General features: G+C 48.4%; 1 pseudogene; it reads left to right on the top strand.

The window, feature by feature from the left end:
* The first annotated feature begins 5,451 nt into the window (after positions 1 to 5,451).
* On the top strand, positions 5,452 to 5,571 carry LOC136662689 (5S ribosomal RNA; annotated as a pseudogene).
* The last annotated feature ends 14,095 nt before the right edge of the window (positions 5,572 to 19,666 follow it).

Here is a 19,666-nt window from a genome sequence, read left to right as displayed (position 1 = left end):
ACAAGCGTTGCATCTTATATCTGACACAATGTCGAGGGCCAGAAAAATAAATAAATTGAAATTGAAGTTTAAATAAATTTGAATAATTTTAAATAAATGTCATGATTGATTTTTAATGCGATACCTCCTGATTCTCTGAAAATGGGAAATGGAGCAGAAGAGAGAGTGGAGAGGAGAGGACAGCAGAGGAAAAGAGACAAGAGAAGTGAGCTGTGGCATCTATCATTTGATGATCTAACCCAGGGGTCTCTACACTTTTTGGCCGAAGGGCTGCATCAAACGTCTGGTACAATGCCAGATAGAGGTTTGCTGCAGGCCGCAACTGGCCCCCGGGCCGGGGTTTGGAGACCCCGATCTAATCCATCACTCTTCAATGGTGTCACTAGGAGGTGTGGAGGGTGTGGACCACATCGGGTGACAGCCTCGGGGTGCGTGTGACACTACCAGTGGCCAAAATTGTGAAGACCTTGGTATTTTCAAATACCATCATGTTATATAGGATCAGTAACTGAATGCAGAATGCAGTCAAATAAACCGTGTTAAAATATCTGTATTCTACCAAAAGTTATAGCCAAATAACTGAGAAAGGAAAACACAACTGTAACAAAAAGCAGACTTCCATAACTCAATACTGACCGATGAAACTGATGGTTCCAAGAGCCAATGAGGTGTTATTATGATATAGCAGGGAACCAGTAAGATGTTAGTCTGAGACAGCTCACATTTCCATGTAGCAGAGATAATACTAAAACTCTTAGAGCCCAATCCTGTGGTCTGTGCCGCACCTCCGGGGGACTTTCCACCGGGCTCCCACTGGAGATGGCTCAGCTGTGACCGCCGGGCTGCGGAACGGGAAATGGGGCATTCCCAGGGGTGTGGGGGAGGCGTTCCGGGGAGGGGGCAGGCGCGGTCAGGGGCGTTCTCAGGGGCAGGGGAGAGGTGGGTCTGCGGAGCCGAGCTCCACAGGATCCAGGGCGCTCAGGCAGGGTTGCTCGCCCTACACGAGCGCCTTCACTTTCGTGGTGACCAAACAGTCGCCGCGAAAGTGAGTTGTCCCATTGCGGGACTGCTTCCCTAACTCGGGGGAAGGGAATGAATGCCCCCTTCTCCCGAGGAGCCTCCCGTGGTAGTGCGGGAGGCTCTGGATCCGGCGGGAGCCCTTAGTGGAGCCGCAGGGTCCCACAGCTCCAGGCAGCTCAGGATTGGGCTGTTATTCAGTTGTGTGAGTGTCATCAAGTTGGCCACTGTTTTTTTGTTGGTTCCTGATTTGTTGGGTGACCTGTGCTGATATATAGTAAGCAAATGAATAGATAAAGTTGTTGGGGGTTACACCAACCCTAGTAACGTCACTGCATTTAGGTTGCACATATGATATTGTAATTTATTCTTTATGGTCTGTTATGGGAGGAGGTCCATCATGAGGGTGACGCGCTGAGCTCTCGCACCAGGTGGTGCAAACCCTAGTGACGACTCTGCTTCTGTCCTCCACCCTTCCTCTCCACTCTGCTTTCCTCTTCCTGTTTGAATCCCGGAAGTGGGAGGAGGAGCAGCAGAGGTGGTGGATGGCATGCTTACTGGGGAAGGGGGGGGCAGCATTTAGCAAACCACTTCCAAACCCTGAGAGGTCCTGGACTGCTCCCAGTCCTTCACATATGCAAACCGAATGGCTGCTCAGTACTATTTCAGGCTCCATCCTTCCATTTCTGGGCACGATGAAAAAGCGCTTGAAATCAGATAGAGCTATGCAGGGAGCCCTTTGTGATACTCCTTCAAGCCAGGAGCAAGTAATAAAACCACCCAGGCAAAGCTGCAGAGAAAGCCAAGGAGCCCGTCCTCTTCCCCTTTGAAAAGTGCAAACAGAAGACTCGCAGGTGGCAAATTACCGGAAATCCCAGGACCTCACTTTTTGAATCGCCCACACAGCCTGAATCACCTGAAGGATGATGCATGTCAGAAGTCATGAAAGAAAAGCAGAGGATAGAATTAAATCAAGTCACTGGGGCGGTGGAAGGCTCCTCAACAGCTGTTAGCCATAATAGAATGTCTATCTTTAGGAGAAGCATCTCTCTGGTTATGGAATACTGGGGCCAAACCCCCCCCCCCCCCCAAAAAAAAAACAGGGATGTAAAAGCTATGATTATTTTACTCTGCTGAGAGCCTCTCTGGGGCTTCAAAATAAATGAATCTGATGAGGCACTGATGGAAATTGAGATCTGAAGGTCTCATCCAGCTTGTTAGTTCTTCTGTTCTTTGGCCCAGTGGTTCTCACACATTTAGCACTAAGACCCACTTTTTAGAATGACAATCTGTCAGGACCCACCAGAAGTGATGTCATGACCGGAAGTGACATCATCAAGCAGGGAAATTTTTCACAATCCTCGGCTGCAATCCTACCCACAGTTACCCAGGTGTAGGTCCCATTGACTATCATTGTTAAAAGAATATACATAGCAGCTTGTTAAAAGTACAGGTCTGTAACATTTCCCTAAATGCAGTCACATACCATGGTAAGTATCAAATCTAATATATTAAAAACAAAATATTGAAATGAATGGGACCCACATGAAATTAGCTCGCGACTCACCTAGGGGGTCCTGACCCACAGTTTGAGAAACATTGCTTTGGCCCAATGTCTATGTAACTTATGGGCAGAGTATCTGTCCGTAGTTTCCCCTGTGGTCGGATTTCTATGTCACATCAATTAACACAGGGATGGGTTTCTACCTCAAGAAAAAGGTAAGCCACAGGTACTCAAACTTCTCAGGAGTAAGGCTCCCGAGATAAGTCTTTGTAGCGGAGGAGGGAAGGTAGCGAAATGAACCTCAGGAAGGGGGTCTATTTTTGAACTTAACTTACATGCTGCCGGGGTCTGGAAGGTGTGGGGAGCCCCGTAAAGCACTCTGAGGGGCTCCCCGTGGCTTGTAAAAAGTGAAAGCTGTGGTCACGACCCACTTCCAGGTTGTGATCACAAAACCGGGTCATGATCGCAACCATTAATTCCCTCTTCAGAGCATAAGAACATAAGAACATAAGAACAGCCCCACTGGATCAGGCCATAGGCCCATCTAGTCCAGCTTCCTGTATCTCACAGCGGCCCACCAAATGCCCCAGGGAGCACACCAGATAACAAGAGACCTCATCCTGGTGCCCTCCCCTGCATCTGGCATTCTGACATAACCCATTTCTAAAATCAGGAGGTTGCGCATACACATCATGGCTTGTACCCCATAATGGATTTTTCCTCCAGAAACTTGTCCAATCCCTTTTTAAAGGCGTCTAGGCTAGACGCCAGCACCACATCCTGTGGCAAGTAGTTCCACAGACCGACCACATGCTGAGTAAAGAAAGCCATCCATTGGCCTTCTGTGATCAAAGCCAGAACACCTTCCTCCCGAGGAAAAGCTACAAGACTGGAGGCTTTTTGATTCAGAAGGCAGGCAGCTTAGGGAACCCGCGATTGAGGCTTGTAAGATGATGCATGGTGTGGAGGAAGTGACCAGGGATACCTTTTCCTTCCCTCTCACAATACTAGAACCAGGGAACATCCAATCAAACCTATCGGCAGGAGATTCACGATGCACCAGAGGAGATGTGCCTTCACACAGCAAGTGGTCAATCTATGGAGTTTGTTTCCATGCAGCATGGTGATGGCCACTTGCTGAGAAGGCTTGAGAAAGGGTTCATGAAGAACGAGTGTATCAGCCACACTTACAGCCCAATGCTATCCAACGCTGGCACAGCAGGGCTCCAGCATTGGTGTTGAAAAGTAAGAGGTCTCCTTGGGGTAAGGGAACAGGAGTAGCTGTGTAGCCCCCCAGCCTGCTCAATGGGGCTGTTCAGATCTGTGCCAGCTATTTAACTGGTGCAGAACCAAGTAACCCCATGTAGGGCTTTCAGGCTAGGATGGTTAGGGCAGGGATTTGGAGGCCTCCTCCACCACCCCTGCCCCCTCCAACCCAGAACATCTCCTCCCCCTTCCTATCCTTCCCTTGCTCTGAAACATCCCCTCCCCGCTTCTGGAACGCCCTCTCTGCCGCTGGAGTACCCTGCCTGATTCCCTGGGACCCGCACTTGAGGCTGTCAGGCGGAGTATCGGCGCCACTTACTTGCGCCACTTATTCGCTGGCATTGCCCCATGTTAGGATTGAGCTCTTAGAATGATTATGTGCTACCTCCAGAGTCATCATATCTCTGCATCCCAGTTGCAGGAGATCATAAGAACATAAAAAAAAGCCCTGCTGGATGATGTGGGCCAAGGGCCCATTTAGTCCAGCTTCCACAAGATGCCTCTAGGAGCACAAAAGACAACATGATACCTGTACCCTGTTGCTACTTCCTTGCACCTGGCATTCAGAGAGAGGCTACCTTGAAAACCCAGAGCTTGCATATAGTCATCATGACTTGTAGCCTGTGTTGGGAGGTTCTGGATTGGCCCTGCCTAGGATGGAACATTAAATAATAAGGGAGTGAGACACACATAGGGTTGTGCCCAAGACCACCTGGCACCTGAGATGGCATGCCAAATGTTACCCCCGCCCCACTTCTGCTCCTCTGACACTCTAGCCCGCTACTCTCTGATCCTCCTGCTCTGTCCCACTCCTCCTTTCTCAGTCCAGGAAATGGGAAGAACAACAAGAAGAAGAGAATCAGTGGAGGCAAGCAGGCAGACCGTAGTGGGTACCCCCTGCCAGTCAGCCGAAGCCATCCAAGCTCGTGCCCATTACCATATCTTATGGCAATGAATTCCGCAGACTAATTCTCCCTGAGGCGATTGCTTCAGTTGGCCTGAGGGATGGGCCGACTCTGGATGCATGATACTTTGAGACAAACATCTGGCAATGAGAGTGACGGGTGTGTGTTTCCTAGGAGATAAATAACCTCCTGGCAAGAACTTGCCAATGAAGCAAAAATAATAAGACCAATTCATACACTGAGACAAAGAGTATCCAGGCAACAGACCGGAGAAGGGAAATGCACCCAGGAAGTTACAGGTGGCCTAGAAGAATGATAATGAGAGTCGGCTTCCCCACATGTATTTTCCTGATAGAATTAATGTGGCTTTAACAGCTCTAAGGGCCCAATCCTATCCAGCCCTAGCTCCAGCAGCGCTGGGTGTTGTAAACATGCTGTAAAGCACGTTTATGATACCTTCAGAGTAGGAAGAGCCAGCACCAACCCAGCACCAGTTGGCGCTGGGCCCAGTGGCAGAAGGATGCCACCTTAGAAAGGTAAGAGCTCTGGGCGGTGGTGCGGGCTGAAGGGTTAGGGAGGCATTCCGGGGCAGGGGTAGGGTGGGGTGGGGGAGGAAGCGACCCGAGAGGGGGAGTGGGACCAGCGGAGCACAGCTCCACCAGATCCTATCCTCCGTGTGGGCTGAAAAGCCCAACACAGAGGTTCTTTCGTCTACACCAGCAAAATACTCAGAGCAGATATGAGAAGCCCCATTGCAGGGCTAGCAGCAACTGTTACCCTGCAGATGCCTGATCTCGTCTGATCTTGGAAGCTAAGCAGGGTCAGGCCTGGTTAGTATTTGGATGGGAGACCGCCCGGGAATACCAGGTGCTGTAGGCTTATACCATAGTCTTTCGAGACTGAAGGTTGCCAACCACAGATTGCAGGGCTTGAGGCTTTCCTCAGGGGAAAGGGTTGAAAGTCCCCTTCTCCCGAGGAGAGCTCCCGCTGCTTCCCAGCACCCATGGGATACAGCGTCCCCATTTTGGCACTGCTGTCCTTCTGGGCACCAGGAAGCTCAGGATTGGGCTGTCTGGCATGTCAAGCTTTTCTCATGTTGACATCTACACATCCAAAAAAGCCTAGAGTGATCAGGTATTGAATTGGGATCTTCTGCATGCCAAGGGAGGGCTGTAACACTCATCTGCAGCCCTCCCAGGCAAACATTGTCCTCTGGATGTGCACGCAGACCCACACAATGCTTTTTGCGGCCTTCTGTAGGACAGATTTGTTCGGCTTTACACACAGAGCATCATCCCCAAGTTTTCACTTTGACCAATAGGTGGAGGTGGTTCACTGTCTCTAAAGGACAAGCCTTCCAAACTGGCTACTGGCTCTGATTTGGGCAGTCTGATGCTGGGGTGGAATGTGTGTGTGGGGATTTCTGATGGACTCTTAAGTTGAATAGTGCTTTAAGGCAGCCAGAGGAGCAGAAAAGGTAGGGAACTATGTAACAGAGAAGTGTGTTACTGTGTTACAGGGCTGGGGCACCTTCCTTATGAGGAAAGGCTACAGCGTTTGGGCCTCTTCAGCCTAGAAAAGAGGCGCCTGAGGGGGACATGATTGAGACATACAAAATTATGCAGGGGATGGACAGAGTGGATAGAGAGATGTTCTTTACACTCTCACATAACACCAGAACCAGGGGAAATCCACTCAAATTGAGTGTTGGGAGAGTTAGGACAGACAAAAGAAAATATTTCTTTACTCAGCGTGTGGTTGGTCTGTGGAACTCCTTGCCACAGGATGTGGTGATGGCGTCTGGTCTGGGCGCCTTTAAAAGGGGATTGGACAAGTTTCTGGAGGAAAAATCCATTACGGGGTACAAGCCATGATGTGTATGCGCAACCTGCTGATTTTAGAAATGGGCTATGTCAGAATGCCAGTGCAAGGGAGGGCACCAGAATGAGGTCTCTTGTTATCTGGTGTGCTCCCTGGGGCATTTGATGGGCCGCTGTGAGATACAGGAAGCTGGACTAGATGGGCCTATGGCCTGATCCAGTGGGGCTGTTCTTATGTTCTGGATTGCATCCTGTGTAAACTTGGTATTCTGAGAATCCAAGTAGTAAACACAGGATACTGCCTTAGAATGCTCTCCTATACACATGATCCTGGGAGTAAGCCCCACTGAACACAATGGAACTTATTTCTGAGGAGCCATGCCTAGGGCAGCACCGTTAGCTTGAGCCAGACTACTGGTTTATCTAACTCAGTCTTCTCTGCACAGACCGGTAGCTGCTCTTTGGGGTTTCAGACATGAAATTGTCATTGTTGTACTGGAAATATGACCTGGCACTGCTGTGCCATAGGGGCTAGTTCCTTCAAGACCCCAGATGGTGATTCAATTATCTGGGACTGGCACAGGAAATGAGCACATCCTGTGACAGATGACATCAGCATCCATCTCTCAGCCTCTTAAAGCCATTGATGCTTTGAAACGAGAAGGGCTGCTGCCATTTCCTCCTCCCATTAAGTGGTCAGTTATGGGGTCATGGAAGCCTTTGAAAAAAACAGGCCGGAAACCAGTCAGGGGCCTGGGTTAAAGTTCATGGACCACATTGGATAAATGTTCATGCCAGGCTTGTCCTCAATAATGACAAGCCGGGCAACCCAATCTTAATCTCCCTGGCTGCCACTGTATCCTGTGGGGGCAGGGGACATGCCGGAGGACTCCTTGGGAGAAGGGGATATGCATCCTCGTATCCCAAGTAAAGCCCCAGCCTCCACAATGGGGCTTCTTAAGTCTGCAGCAGCTAAAGAGCTGGTACAGACTTCAGAAGCCCTCTGTAGGGCTTCTGAGCCCAACATAGGTGATAGGATGGGCAGGTGGTCTGGTCTAGGCAGGAGGTCTGGTCTAGAGGGTAGAGCCGCCGTTAGCCCGAAGACAACATCAGAAGGTCACCAGTTCGAGGACACCGGCAGCTCCCTGAACGACTGAGAATGGCAAGACCTTGAAGCAGCTGACCAGCCCAGCTGAGTGATTCCACCTGCTCTTGGTGTGAGCAAGAAGCATCTTGGCTGCCCTCCATGTGAGAGATGGAGCTGCTTGCCAGCCTGTGTGGGAAAACTGGAGGCCAGAAGTGAGACCAAACCAGGAAGATCCATTCTGAAATGGTTCTTGAAAGAGAGAACCTCTATTATTGTAAAAATCCCCTTGAGGGTATGCCTATGTAAACCGCCTTGAATAAAGTCAGAGGAGTAATCCGATGACCAGAAAGGTGGTATATAAATACCTAGCTACTATTATTAGGATCTGGCAGAGGAGGCCTTTGCCAGTCCCACCTCCCTCCCATGCTAGTCCCTCCCTAATCTGCCCTCTCTCTGCCCTCCCCCCACCCAAGAGCACCTGATCCACTGAATTTTTAAAGGTGGGTTCCATATTACAGACTGGGATTTGAAGTAGACAAATTAACCACTGTTCCCCAGAATCCAAAAAGTTCTTTTATGCCAAAGTCACTTTCTTGCATCCAAAATGCAGTCACACTTGAGTGTGCAGCAAGGTCTGACAAAGGAGAGCCTTGCTTTTGATGGGTAAAAAATTTCTTGACACTCCCAATGCATTTGAATATATTTTTTTTTAATTGACACACACAGACAGTTCAGGAGAAGGCCTATTTCACACAGCTGGAGAAAGGAGTACAACGCAACCGTTATGGTGAAGAGCAGGGAATTCCAGCAAGTACCACTTGTTTGGGCACAGCGCTGTCCAAGTGGCACCACCTAAAACATTCCTTCTTCTGTACAACTCTTAGAGGTATGGAAGCCTTGGCCTCTATTGCGAAGAATGGTAGGGAGCACCTGTTTATACTCCCACCCAGAGAAGGCAGTTGCTAGATTGGTGCTCTCCATGCATGTTGACAAAATCTTCATCAAGGGACTCCAGAGCTCCTTCCTAAACCAACTCAAATGGAATGCCTCCATTTTGCTCCCACCACCAGGAATGGGTTCTAAAGGGAAGGGGGAGGGGTCACTTGCACTTCATGATGAGACTCCCTGCAAAACTTAGTGCTTTGCACCCCCTCTAGATAACACCACTGTTTGCTGCCGTAAGAGAGAACAGCGGCTGCCGATGTTCCACCTCAGGCCCAAAGAGGTCTTGGGGGGGGGGGGGGAGTCAATTCTGTTTTTGAAGTCTGTGAATCACAAACCAGGTTTCTATTGCTCTAAAAAATCATTCTCAGGTTAGCCAGGTCCAGCAAAAACTGGACTCCACTGGAGCACTCCACTGGAATCCTGTCGTGGAAGTCCCATTAAAATAAACAAGTAGCACAAGAAGACCTTTTCTCCGTCTCTCCTTCATTAGAATGCGGCTCATGAAGACCTTCCTAGTGCAATGGGACCCACATCTAGAAAATATGCACATAACAAAAGAGAGAAGAAGAGATTGAAGCCACACTCTGGCTGAGCACCAAAGTCTAGCTTCTGAGGTAGATTAACACATGCGTACATTCCTTGGATAGCTGCTTTGGGCATTCCAAGGAGCTCATCTCCAGAAAAGAATGAAGCTGGTTATCTTGGTCGATCACTCAGACAAATACGGGCACATTCAGTCCCTGAACTGCGTTCCTTCCAGCTCTATACATTTGAATAAGGCACTGCTTCTCAAACTGTGGGTTGGGACCCACTAGGTGGGTCGTGAGCCAATTTCAGATGAGTCCCCATTCATTTCAATATTTTATTTTTAGTATATTAGACTTGAGATCCACATGGTATGTGCATCTGGGGAAATCTATATTTTTAATAGGCTACAATATATGCACAATCCTAACCAGGTCTACTCAGAAGTAAGTTCTATTTTGTTCAATGGGGCTTACTCTCAGGAAAGTGTGGTTAGGATTGCAGCCTAAAACAATGATAGTCAATGGGGCTTACTCCTACATAAGTGTGGATAGGATTGTAACCTAGGATTGTCAAAAACTTTTTCCTGCTTGAAGATGTCACTTCCAGCCATGACATCACTTCCAGGTTAATGACATCACTTCCGGTGGGCCCTGACCGATTACCATTCTAAAAAGTGGATCCCGGGGTAAAAAGTTTGAGAACCACTGGCATAAGGCTATGGGATTTGATTGATTTGATCAAACAGAATCAGAAATGAAACTGGAGGAGAATTTCAAGAATCAAGAAACATCATCTCTGCATGATGATGTGTGACTGCTGGGCAAACTGGTGTGGGAACGCATGTCCTCCCATCAAAGAATTCCAAAACACTGGTTTTCAAAGAGAAGGGTGTCATGTGCATTTTCCAGGCTTTGAACACATTCTGGAGCCGGCCCAAAGGCAAAACCATATTAGGAGAGGATTTTAAATCCGACAGCCCAAATCTGAACGAGCGACTTTTGAACTGGCATCCAGAATCCCATTGCTCACTTCAAAGAGCCTTCCCGGTTCCTTGTTTATATACTGCTTAGCGGATACAGTGGATCGCGTAGTGAGCCATTCGGCAGTACTGCCAAGAGGCTTGGGTGACCAAAGCAAGTCCTGTAACTCTAATCACTGTGCAGAGCAGGGAACTTGAACAACGGAGGCAGCTTCACAAACTCCTATCACGCACGTCACAACCTCCTGCTCTCCATGACTTGCTATCATACAAAAACATTGTGAAGCATTTGGTTACTCAACAGTTGTTCCTTAGGGGTAGCACCCTAAGTTACTGGAAAGTGCTTCAGGCTGTTAAAGGGTCTTTAATACTTTGTGTCTGGCATTGCTCCAACACAGATCACATACCCCCATACTCTATTTGCAGTGGGGGGGAGGGGGGACCTGTATTGAAACCAAATGAAAGCTTCTTTTTTTCCTATTATGGGGAGAGGTGACATGATCCAGACCAGATACATGGCGGGGAAAAGGCATTAAAGTCCTCGAACCCCCCTGCTGCTATTTCTTCTCCCCCCCAACAGCTTTTTTTTTTTTTTTATTAAAGAAAAACAGGGAGGAAAAAAGAGCATTATGTGTAACATAATGGCCCTGAAAGGAGCCAGGAGCAGAAAAGAACCTCTGAAATGAAGTGATTGAATTGATTCCATGCATCTGACCCCTGGAAGTGACACAACTGGAACTGGTAATTGCAATGTTCTCATGGTCCACCACAAGAGTTGTGGGATGAGTACATAAGAAAAACCCTGTTGGATCAGGCCAAAGGCCCATCTAGTCCAGCTTCCTGTATCTCACAGTGGCCCACCAAGTGCTTCAGGGAGCACACAAGACAACAAGACACAACCTGTGTCCTGGTGCCTTCCCCTGCATCTGGCACCCGGAGGTAGCCTACCTCTAAAACCAGGAGCTTGCACATACCTATCATGATCTAGCAACCCGTGATGGACTTTGGGTGATCTGGTAGACATAAGCCTCGCAACACAGAATCCCATTGCGGTTAGGACTTTTTTTTTCCCAGTTTTTGACACTCATCCAACCAGTAGCAGTGATGGGAGCATGGGTACCTGTTGAATTTCTGCTAGCCACACAGCTGTAAAAGGTACCCCTGCTCTCTCCCCCCACACCTAAGTGGCAAGCTCATATATGATGGTACATCTTCTTTTCTTTATTTCCTGACAGGGCCAACAGGGTCAACAGTAAGCTTCATGACCCACATCCAACAGGACCCAGAATATGAGAAGGATTGTGACTTGCCAGGTGCAGCCAAAACCAGCTGCAGCATGAAAAATCCACCTTTCCCCTACAGTTCTGCTCCTCGTATAGGTGCATCTGCATTAAAGAATGGCTCTATGTGGCTGCAATTGGCTTCCTTTAAGTAAAGAATAAAAAAAATTCTCTATAGCTTCAAGTGCCATTCCTTCTTCTGCAATGTATCGCTCTTGGTGGGTAAGGAGATGAAGGCGTGCATGTGTTTCAAAATACCTGAGTCAGTATCCAGGAAAAGGGACACATAAAAAAAAGTCAAGCGTGCATTCACACCAGTGCTTTTACCTGCCTGTGCTCTGTAAAACTCCTAGTACACCTTGAAGGGTGGCACTGTGGCCAGATCAGAGCCAGTTGCAGTCCTGACCATCCCAGGAAAAACAAAACAGAACAAAGAACAGGTTTAAAGGGACAGAGTCACTTCTTGAATCCGTACAATGTTTGGCATATAGCTGGCCTTAGTTGATGAGATATAACGGTGGGTGACTCTAGGATTCAGGGTAGTTCTATGCTCTTTGCCCATCAAAAGAGCCACATCTCTGTTGTATTCAGTGGCCCATCTTCACCCCTCTCTAGGGAGCACGTGACAGCTATTCCCAGCTTCTTCACGGGAGTCTGAGTTGTTAACACTGGAGTAGACGCAGATTCAGGGGCAGGGGAACACCATTGCCAGAGGAACAGCCCCTCTTGAGATGAGGCTATCACTGGCAGTCCTGAAAAGGGAAGAAGGAAGGATTTGTTTTGGAAAAGGGAAACTCACTTAGGACTGGAGAAATCACTATTGGTTTGGAGTGACAGGTCTCATCAAAGCCAGCAGGACTTTGTCCAACACAGCAACACAGGCGTCGCTAGGGGGGTGAGACGGGTGCGGGCCGCACCGGGTGACGTGCTGGGAGGGGTGACGTGCTCTGGGGGGGTGACGTGCTTTCATGGCTTTAGGAGCTACCGCATCATGCCATACACCACTGGATGCAGAATGGCCAGCGGAGTGCAGTGCAAAAAACAGAATCGAAATAGCTCCTTTCGTTCAAAGGTTACGGCCAAAAAACTGGAAGGAAAAATGCATGGAGGCCTATGGAAAGTGAAAGTGAGCTGTATCGCGCGTTTACTCACGAGTAGGTGTACTTGCCACAGTCCATCGGAAAGGGCAGGCTGAGAGGAATCCAACGTCACCTGAATGGTCCAGATCCAATGAATGCAGCCCCCCAAAAACACCTGAGAAGGTCCCATCCCTCCCAGCTGCGAGTCTGAGCCCAAACGAAGCCACGTGACCGCGTTTACTCGCAAGTAGTCCATCAGAAAGGGCTGCTGAGAGGACTCCAAGGAGATCCAAATGGTCCTGATACAATGAATGCAGCTCCCAAAAACACAAAAGAGAGAAGGAGGTCCGTCCCTCCCTCCCAGCTGCAGTCTATGGAGCCCTATGGAAAGTCAAGGAGCCTCACGTCGTGTTTGCTCCCGAGTAGGCAGACCTGCCTTGGCTGGTGGTCAGGCCAGGCAAAGGGGAATGTGAGAACACCAGAAGGGTCCTGATCTGATGGAGCTGGAGATGCTCCAGAAGGCAGCCTCCCTCCCCCCCCCCCCCCCAAAAAAAGAGGCTTGAGCTGGTAAGGGAAAAGTTTTCTATTTTGCACTTGCAAAGCCAGGAGGGTCTTTACCTTGATGTGCCTGAAATAGAAGAACTTTAAACTGGGCACTGGGGAAGGCTGGAAACCTCACTGATTCTTTTTTGGGGGGTTATTACTGTAGGCAGACTACAGAGTAAGCTCCATTGACCACTATGGGACTTACTTCAGAGTAGACATGCATAGGATTGGGCTCACAGGCTGCAATTCTACCCACACTTTCCTGAGAGTAAGCCCCATTGACCACAATAGGACTTACTTCAGAGTAGATTCACTTGGGGGAACAGGACTGGCTCCCCCTTATTTAATTATTTCTTTTATTTTAATTTAATCATTTTATAATTATTTATTTTAATTTGCTTGATTGGTCCTCTTCCAATCACTTCCAATGGGTCCTGGGCTGAATGTCATTCTAAAAAGTGGGTCCCAGTGCTAAAAGTTTGAGAACTGCTGCAATAAGTTGTCAGTAAGTTGACACGTGTGTGTCAAGTCTACAAGTTTGTGTGTGAGACTCTACAAGTTTTCAAAATCACTAAAATCAGAGTTTGGAGGAATAATCCCATCATGTTATATATCAATCAATGCGCAATTTCATGCAGAATGCAATGAAACAAACCACATTGAAATATCTGTGTTCTAACAAAAGGTACAGCCAAAAAACCAGTGGGGGGCGGGGCAATGGTAAATCACCACACCCACCAGCTGGGGCGTTGCCCCGCCCACTGCATGGGGTGGCGCGCAGGCCTCCCACACCGGGTGACGCGAATTCTAGTGACGCCACTGCACAGCAACTGTGCCCGTCATTGAGAAACCCACCCAAGCTTAAGTTCCGTTCAAAGGCAAACAAACACCGTGAACGGGAATCAATAAGCAAGTGTGTTCGTGGGTGGCATAACTGGTTCTGCAGAGTTCTAAGGTGGGAACTAATCGGTTTTCTCTCCCCCCCCTCCCGTAATCCAAGGTATTGGGCCAACAAAAGCAAAAAAAGCAATCTACAAAAGCTGATATATGGCTTGCATCAGCTGATGCTGGTTGAGCACCGGAGCACCCGAGGAGCTACAGCATGGGGCTTTGAGAAGAGCACGAAAAGAGCTCGCACCAGAGGTGGCATCTCGGTGTGTTCCCTTGAGTGTGGGACCGCTGCACATACAGCTTGGACTCTCTGCCCGAGATCGGGAGCCCTGCTTTTTTCAGGGTCCCGGGTCTGTGCGGAGAGAGCCTTCCACACAGAAAGTTGTACACGCATGCACATGTTTAAGGGAGTGTGCAAGAATGAGGGTGTGGGACCTGCCACTGCAATGCTACTCTACTCTCTGTGCATGTCCATTTCGTTCGGATGCGCCATGACACCAGGGCTACTGAAGGCCCAAACCAATGGCCCAGGGACTGCCGCTCACAGTCACTCATCAGGGTCTCAGACCCTTTCCCAGCTGTTCCTTTGAATACAATGGAACCATCACACCCTGCTTTCTGAAACGGAATGGATGGACTGCAGATGAGATGCTAACACACCTGCCAGGGAAGTCTTATTCTTCCTATACTAAAGGGCAGCAAGTTGAGAGGGAGCAGGTTGACGAAGGCGACCTGTTGGGTACCAAGCAGAAGGCAGGATCTGAACCGGGGAAGGTCGGTTTGCATCTCAACCCCTTATTTATTTACCGAAAGGATCTGGATCCCACCTTTTCCCCCACCACAAGGCGCCCAAGTTGGTTAAGAAACATATCACATGAACAACCGTAAAATACCAAAATAACTTACTATGAAAGCGACATATTTACTATGTATAACATTCTACACTAGTGACGTGACATTAATAGCACGATAGCAAAATTAAACACAAGCAACACAAAAATAGGCCCCTGCAGTTTTGTGTAGCCCACATGTGCCAGCAGTTCTCACTGGTGCAGAATATGACACGTGGAAAGCATGTGTTTTCTAATATTGACTACATTCCCTCCCCATAACATCCCCAAATATTGACTTCTCCTGTCCTAGCGCTTCAGAAGACTTGGGGCTTACCAAGGTCAAACCCTCCCATCCTATAGTGATCCTCCACCCATCAGCACCCACACCTGCCACCTGATCAAGACAGAAACAACAGAGAATACCAGTCTCGAGCAACCATTTTCAACCTTGTTTCATCATACTGACAAGGCACTAAGATCATCAAGGCACACCATCAGTTTTTAGACAATTAGCAAGGCACACCACACTGCCAGTGGAAAGACCATTGCTGGTCTAGTGGAAGATTCTGTTCCAACCCAGGGTTGGTCCCAGACTACCTGGCACCAAAAGTGGCATGCCAAATGCTGCCATACTGTAACCTGCTGATGTGTCTGCATCTGCCTTGGACTGGAAGAGGAAAAAGGGAAGTACAGAGGAGGAAAGAGTGGTGGCCTAGAGTGTCAGGGATGCTCTAGCCCACAACTCACCTCTCCTCATCTGCTCTATCCTTCTCTTCCATTTCCAATCAAGAAAACAGAAGGAGCAGCGGAGGCAAGTGGACAGAACTAGGAAGCTCCACCAAGCCGCTGATTGAAGCACCTGCTTCCGTTGGCCTCATGGATGGGCCGGCCCTAGCCCAAGGTAGCAAAAATCTGGCACCAAACATTTTAGAAAATAGTGAACTGCAGGTAGAGAATAAGGGAAGGCCACAGCTCAGTGGGAGAACATCTAATTTGCAGGCACAAGGTTTCAGCTTCAATTCATGGCATCTCCAAGCAGGACAGAGAAAGATTTCCAGCTGAAACGCTGGAGAGTCACTAACAGTCAGTGAGCTAGATGGACTAACGGACTCAATATAAGGCAGGCTCTTACACCCTAAAAGGAGGGACCAAGAGACTTCTGTGCAGCATGATGCTTGCCCGATAAGTTTACCCCAAGTTCGTTCAGAAACTCCCACAGAAACTCCAAATACAACATCTGCATCCTGTGAGTATTAAGTGTGATCACTAGGAAAATCATTTGAGATAAACATTCTCTGCATGAGCTCGAGAACAGGCAGCCTTCCTGATGTTTTTCTTGCACTCAGAACCGCCTCTGGTACTCTTCAGAGGAACTGGTAGGGAGCCTTACAGTCAGGGCTTCTTTTCTAATGGAACGCGGGGGGACGGAGTTCCGGCACCTTTTTGCAGGGGCCCCTCCCCTTCGGAGGCATTCCAGGAGGGAGGGAGCAAAACAGAGGCATTCGCTGGGTGGGTGCTGGGGGGTGCAGGGTGGGTGGGCGCCTGGCCCCTGCCTGACCACACAACGACCCCCTCCTGCCCCCAAACCCAAGCTCTCGCCTGAGCCCAGCCTGCCTCCCTTCTCCCCCGCGCTCTGCTTCCCCGCACAGCTTCCAAGCTGGTGGAGGGCACGGGGGACATGCGCCGACACTGAGGAGGAGGACGGACAGCCAGCCAGCCAGGATTCTAAGAAAAGGGATTCTATGTGTGTACAACGTGCTGTCCAGCCTTGCCAGAGATCCTCCTCGTCCTTCTCCCACAAGCATGCCCTCCGCCAGCCAGCATTTGCAGCTCCTCTCCAGCAATGCACAGCAGCTGCTCAGGGCAGCAGAGAACATACACTTGCATGCCAAGCGCCTTCCCAAAGACACAGAGTATTCTGACACCTGAATTAAACCATATTTAATCGCTTGTTTGCAAATGTAGCTGTTTCTGTGTGCACCTAAGGACCCCTCTCGTGTAAGAATTCCTTTTTTATTCTTACTCCCACAGTTGCTTAGAGTAATTTTACTACATGGAACTCATGTAAGCCATTTTCCAGAATCCATTCACTGCTTCCTCTCCTCGAAGTAGTGCCACACTACATACTACACGCTACAAGTGCACCTCTACAGTATTTTTCCCCATGTGTAGAAAAAGTAGCTAGGGGGAAGGGGATGTGGAGATTGACAGCCCAATCTTATGCATGTCTACTCAGAAGTAAGTTCATCTTTAGGGGGGAAGCACATAAAAAATATTTTATTTCTCCAATAAAAAATGGTTTAAAAATAAATAAATAAAATATTAACAAGTTGTGAGTTCCTGCACCTTTTCTTTTACAAAAAAAGCACTGCTTACAGTGCGTTCCAGTATTTACCCTCCAGAACCAAAGCACCGAATTAGGAACTCAGACTGACAGCAGCATGCCAAGAACCTGCCAAGATCTTTTCATCTCCTTAAGGTGATGTGATTAGATTTTCCTGCAAACTATTAATTAATCAAGTCAGCAGGATTTTGGGAAATCTCGAGAGGAAGCTGGTTCTCCGGTCTGCTCCGCTTCCAGAGTTGAAATGCTACATGTCGTGTTTCGTCTGTGAAACGGCAAGATCAAGACCTGCTGGGAAGCCACGATCTTGAAGTCACCATCTTCTCATAGGACCAAAGGCAATGTGATCACAGGACATTCTGCTAGAGGATCTTAAAAGTGACCGTTCTCCAACAGAAAAACCTCAGAGGAAATTAGTCTGATGAACAGCTGAAACAGGGATTTAAAGCAAGACACATCACCAAGCAAGAGGAGGTCTGAATCAAGACAGGGATATGATTTCTTTTTTTTTTTCCCCGTTTTTTGAAAACTACATTACAAAGTTAACTAACAGCATAATCTTATCCGTATTTACTTAGAAGCAAGTCCCACTGTGTTCATTGGGACTTACTCCCAGGAAAGCATGCATAGGATTGTAGCTTTAACACTGCAATGAGGTCCTCTTCACAGTCTATGAATGGTCTCAGTGCATGTCTACTCAGAAGTCAGTCTCATTGACTCCAGTGAGACTAAAGACTATCCTATCCAACTTTCCAGTGCTAGTGCAGCTGTATCAATGGGTTGTGTGTTGCATCCTGTGGTGCGAAGGGCAGTCACAGAGGCTTCCTTACGGTATGGGAACATTAAAAAATTTTTTTAAAATGACCGTGTTGGTCATCCCTTCCTGCTGAGGATTTCAATTTGTGTATTTGAGGGAGCAAGTTACCACCCACGAAAGCAACCCCTGCAATAAATAAGTTCATCTTTTAAGGTACCACAACCTCTTTGTTGTGATTGGTCCTGACAACTTGTTTTCCCTGCTTGTAAATAGCATCCTGGGGAGAGGGGGGGGGCGCCCTACTGATCTGGATTGAGACCAGGGGTGTCTACTCCCCACTGTGATCTTGATCCAGATTCCCCCACAATGCTTGCTTTTGCCTTGGGGAGGAAAAAAGTTCTCTTTGGTATCAATGGAAAAGTTATTTTCCATGGCCAAGGGTACACGGACCCAATCCTGATCAGGACTGCAGCGGTGGCTATGATTAAATACCTGCTGTCTTGATCTGAATTCCCCCAACTGTTTTATTTACCGGGGGGGGGGGAAAGCAAGCATTCTAACACCAATTGAGTGAAAAAAAGTTGCATCTTTACAACGGTGACAATGCAATTTACTTATAGTATATGGTGCTTTAATGGTGAAACCGCCCCCCCCTCCCCAAAAAAAAACCTACATCAGAGAGAAAGGCTCTCATCACATTTTTCCCAACAGCCTATAATGGCAGAGAAAAACAGGCCACCATATCAGGGGCTGAGGACATACTCCATGTCTGAAAACAGATCCTACAGCCTGACTTCAGAGAGCTGGAGTGAAAGCTAGCTCACCCACTTGACTAGGAACAACAAGGAGGCGTCACCCTTGGGGAAATGTTCAGCCTCCCTGAGCTGGTGTAACATCGTGAGGAACTCTGTAATCTTATAAATACTTGCCTGGGGGCAGGTCCCATTGAACTCAGAGGACCTTACATCTGAGCTGACATGCACAGGCTAGCACTGTTTGTTGCAAGAAAGACTTAGGACATCAATGAGGAGAGGGACTCTCTATCGTCCAGGAACGCACAGTCATGGCTCAGTGGTTGAGGACATACTCTGTGTCCCAAAGGTTCCAGTTGTAATCCCTGGCAGTTTCAAATCCCTAACAGGGCTAGGAAAGAACCCCGCTTGAACCCCGGAGAGCTGCTGCCAGCCCGTGTTTACAGTACTGAGTTGGACAGACCAACAGCTGGACTCAGTAGGAAGCAGCTTCCCAAAATGGAGACAGCTTGATAAAATTGATAAGAACAGTGGGCACTCTGGGAAACACTGATTTCTGTATGAAAGGATGCTTCTGATGTACCTGCAACTCCTAATGCAGCTAGATCGAGACAGACAAAAACCAAATGGTTACTTTGTGCCATCTGGTAGCCAAAGCCAAACTACATTGAGCTCTGTGCAGTTCCACTCAGCGGCCATGGAGTGGGTTGCTGTTCCTTTTGGCTTCAAAGCCCGAACGCTGAGCTGCTCAGCCAATTTGACACGCAGTTGAGTGGAAAGGCAAGAGGGCGAGAAGGAAAAATCATTCCATTTGCCCTTGCAAACATGCCCTTGGAGACCAACAGGGGAAAAAGATGCTTCAGGGCAGGATTAGAAACGCAGAAGGAACTGGCAGGGAAAGTATAAAATATGTTTGTGCAGGCACCCACCCACTTTACACTATTCCTTTCAAAGAAGGCACCCGGGGGCCTTGATCCTTGCACTCACACCTATTTAGCCCCTTTGCTCTTGGTGGTTCCCTTCCATCTGTTTTTCTTTCACCATTCCACATCTTAGATGCAGTGAGCTGCTTGCTCCAACTAAAATAATAATACTAATAAAAGAACTGGAGGCAGAGCGATGGCTGGCAAATG

Source organism: Tiliqua scincoides, chromosome 11, assembly GCF_035046505.1.
Source record: "Tiliqua scincoides isolate rTilSci1 chromosome 11, rTilSci1.hap2, whole genome shotgun sequence".
NCBI lineage: Eukaryota > Metazoa > Chordata > Lepidosauria > Squamata > Scincidae > Tiliqua > Tiliqua scincoides.
The sequence above is the reverse complement of the archived record's forward strand: the minus strand, read 5'-3'. Positions and strand labels throughout refer to the sequence as shown.